Source organism: Elephantulus edwardii, unplaced genomic scaffold, assembly GCF_000299155.1.
Source record: "Elephantulus edwardii isolate Elephantulus edwardi_28Jun2011 unplaced genomic scaffold, EleEdw1.0 scaffold00479, whole genome shotgun sequence".
In the NCBI taxonomy this organism is placed as follows: domain Eukaryota; kingdom Metazoa; phylum Chordata; class Mammalia; order Macroscelidea; family Macroscelididae; genus Elephantulus; species Elephantulus edwardii.
The window spans coordinates 349597-353480 of record NW_006400229.1 but is presented as its reverse complement, the minus strand read 5'-3'; the positions used below and the strand labels follow the sequence as shown (position 1 = coordinate 353480).

General features: G+C 39.9%; 1 pseudogene; it reads left to right on the top strand.

Annotated features, from left to right (window-relative positions):
* The first annotated feature begins 335 nt into the window (after nucleotides 1-335).
* Nucleotides 336-2238, top strand: LOC102875938 (annotated as a pseudogene).
* Nucleotides 2239-3884: the final 1646 nt, after the last annotated feature.

Below are 3884 nucleotides of genomic sequence, written 5' to 3'. Positions count from 1 at the left end.
GAAGTGAACTGAAAGCATGATTTTCTATGATAAATGTTGAGATTATTTGTTTCTGCTATTCTCCAAGTTCATCCATCTTTCCTCTACCCAAACCCTTGATGTGGAACTTTCCCTTTGCTCTTTCTGGTTAAAAGAGAGTCTTTGGGTTCTTCTCGTGATTCCGGAGCAGAGCGAAGGAGGAAGCAGGGAGCGGGCGGCTGGGGGGACCCGCCGCGGCTGTCGCCACCGCCGCCACTGCCGCCACTGCCGCCTCTGTGCTTGTGGGGAAGGAGGTGTGAGGCCCGGGCGCGAGCCAGCAGCAGCGCCGCTGCGGGAGAGTCAGCGGCGGGAAGGCGATGGCGGATATCGACAAACTCAACATCGACAGCATCATTCAACGGCTGCTGGAAGTGAGAGGGTCCAAGCCTGGTAAGAACGTCCAGCTCCAGGAGAATGAAATCTGAGGCCTGTGCTTGAAGTCCCGCGAGATCTTCCTCAGTCAGCCTATCCTGCTGGAGCTGGAAGCACCACCGAAGATATATGGTGACATCCACGGGCCGTACTATGATTTGCTCCGACTTTTTGAGTATGGTGGTTTTCCACCAGAAACCAACTACCTGTTTCTCGGGGACTATGTGGACAGGGGCAAGCAGTCCCTGGAGACCATCTGCCTCTTACTGGCCTACAAAATCAAGTATCCCGAGAACTTTTTTCTTCTCAGAAGAAACCACGAATGTGCCAGCATCAATAGAATTTATGGCTTTTATGATGAATGTAAAAGAAGGTACAAAATTAAGCTCTGGAAAACGTTCACAGACTGCTTTAACTGTTTGCCGATAGCTGCCATCGTGGATGAGAAGATATTCTGCTGTCATGGAGGTTTATCACCAGATCTTCAATCTATAGAGCAGATTCGGTGAATTATGCGACCAGCTGACGTCCCAGATCAAGGTTGTGATCTCTTGTGGTCTGACCCCGATAAAGATGTCTTAGGCTGGGGTGAAAATGACAGAGGAGTGTCCTTCACATTTGGTGCTGAAGTGGTTGCAAAATTTCTCCATAAGCATGATTTGGATCTTATACGTAGAGCCCATCAGGTGGTTGAAGACGGATATGAATTTTTTGCGAAGAGGCAGTTGGTCACGCTGTTTTCTGCGCCCAATTATTGTGGAGAGTTTGACAATGTAGGGGCCATGATGAGCGTGGACGAGACGCTCATGTGCTCTTTCCAGATTTTAAAGCCTGCAGAGAAAAAGAAGCCGAACGCCACCAGACCTGTAACGCCACCAAGGGGTATGTATGATTACAAAGCAAGCGAAGAAATAGATGTCATTTTGACACCGCATAGTTGGGACTTGTAACATACAGTACATAACGTTTCATTTTTAAAACTGTAATGTGTCCTGGTCAGCTTGCTCAGATAGCCCTGTGTCCACGTGCGTGGCCCCTCCCCCCTCTTTTTTTGACTGAATAATGTTTGCTGGTTGTAACAGCAGATGAGAGAGTCTCTCCCAGGACACCTGTTCTGTTCTGTTTTTCGTTCTTCATTCCTCTGGAAACCACTTTAATGATGGTGTTAAAGCTGTACTCCCCAGGACAGTTTACCCTGTCTCGGGGTGAGTATGCAGTTGATCTTTTTAATTCAGTACAGCCCATGAATAATGTAAATGCTCATTTTCTTCAGGGCATAAGAGAGCCCTAGGGTGCTCTGGATCTGTCCATGTTGTCCTAAAATGCATACTGTGGGCATTGTTTTTCATTTGTTTTAAAGGGATTGCTTTATTATGTTATTTTCCCCCCTCATTGTCTTTTCATGTACAAACTAGTTTTGATTGCTATCAACATTAGGAGTGACTTTGAACCTTGCCAGTCTCACTGGTATGATGTATATTTAATTAAAGCACACATTCCCCTTATCATATACTTAAAATGAGAATTAAAGCCATTCTTTTAAATGTTCGTGACTTTCCTAAAGCCAAAGTTTCTTTTGAAATGAGTATTGACACCCCTAAATACAAGGTGGCATGATACATCCTCGTCCCACCTTGTGGGGATTAAAAACCAGGTTTTCCATTTTGAATAGTAATTAGTAAGATAGTACTGGTAAGTTATTAATGATTGAAGTTAATAATTACTAACATTTTATACAATTTCCATATAGTCTATTCACTAAGTAATCTTTTTACAGTTGCATCAGGCCTGAACCCGTCCATTCAGAAAGCTTCAAATTATAGAAACAATACTGTTCTATACGAGTGACTGATTATGCTTGCTTTCTCTACATTGTTTATTCTGCAGTGAAGTTGAGGCTTATAAGTCAGAACAGAGGAACTAACTCTCCACCAGTTTATACAAATCTCACCGTATCTATGACTTTTTTAAAAACTAAAACTGTTAAAAAGAAATGTTTCAGCAGATGACCGTGTGTGTATAATACCATATGGTAAAAATGAATTCAGACTTATTAAATGAAAAACTTGTTAAATCTTCTCAGGTTCTGTTTATCAGCACAATACACACAAGAGAACTGTTGATAGCATATTGAATAGATTTTCATGAATAAATTGCTCTGGAAACCACCCAAAAAATTAAAAAAAAGAAAGTCTTTGTTTTACAATGCACCTCTATGAAGGGTTTTTAATTCCATAGTCTGTCAAATTGTATGTCAAAGGAATATAAGTCCTATAACAAAATATAAGTGCAGAGCGTCTGAACTCACTTTAATAGTCATTTATTTTTTGAAGGATTATGTGTCTTTATGATTATAATTACAGCTGACTAATCTAATTCTTAATTTTAGAGCATTCTCTTACAGTGAGAATAAGAATTGGGTTTTTGTTTCTCTGCCAAATTTTCTTCTGCCAGCTGATTATAGAAAGGATCTTTCTGTTTTGGACCCACATTAACTTTTTGGTCTCAATTTTCACTTGTCAGGTGCCATCAAGCCAGCTATGATTCATCATGGCCAATGTACAAAAGAATGAAAAGGGTTGTAAGATACCACTTGTTGACATTAATTTACTACTGAGAAGTGCAGTCTTGTAAAAGCCCCTTTTATTTATTTTATTATTTTTGTCATATCTCAACAAAGGGATACAATTAGAGAAATATAAATGTATATAGAGGGGAAAAGTCAACAATGCCAGGCCCAGTTATAACTTCAAGTAAACTAGACAAAATTTTCTTTAAGGAAAAATCTACAAAATATACTAAGGAAAATTGCTTATTTCACAGGTAGGACAATTTTATCCTTTCCTTTGAACTAGGACTCATGATTGGTATCTAGATGGCACTTATAAACTCAGGTACAACAAGTAATTCTACTGAATTCCTTGAACGTCAGTAAACTGAAATTAAATGAGTGGGCTCAAGTGACTAATTGTTAACTGGGAACTGTCAGGAACTTGTCTTTATGTGTGATAAGGAGTACCTTCTTACCTTCTGAATCTGCAAATTGTATTGCAGAAGGCCATGAGACGAGAAGGACTCAACTCATTTTAATATGCTGTTTTCTTAACATGGTACAATGCTTAATAATTTCTGAACAAGAAAACCAACATTTCATTTTGCACTTAATTCCAAATATTCTTTAGTCAGCAGTGGGAGTAAATTTTAATAGCGTCATTTTCTATTGTTGCTATAATTATTTGATCAAATAGTCTCCTCTATCCGGCAAGTATTTTCTCATAATTTTTTATTTGTGTGATGTTTCATTCTATTTCCTTGTCACACTCTAGCTGACTGTTGTTGTTGTTATGTACCTTCGAGTCGTTTGCGACTCATAGCGACCCTATGTACAACAGCCCTAAATTGTGCTCTATCCTTTGCCAATATCATTGCCTCTGACACACCCATCCCAATTACCCCAGTCACTGAATCAATCCACCTCATAGAGGGTCTTTTCC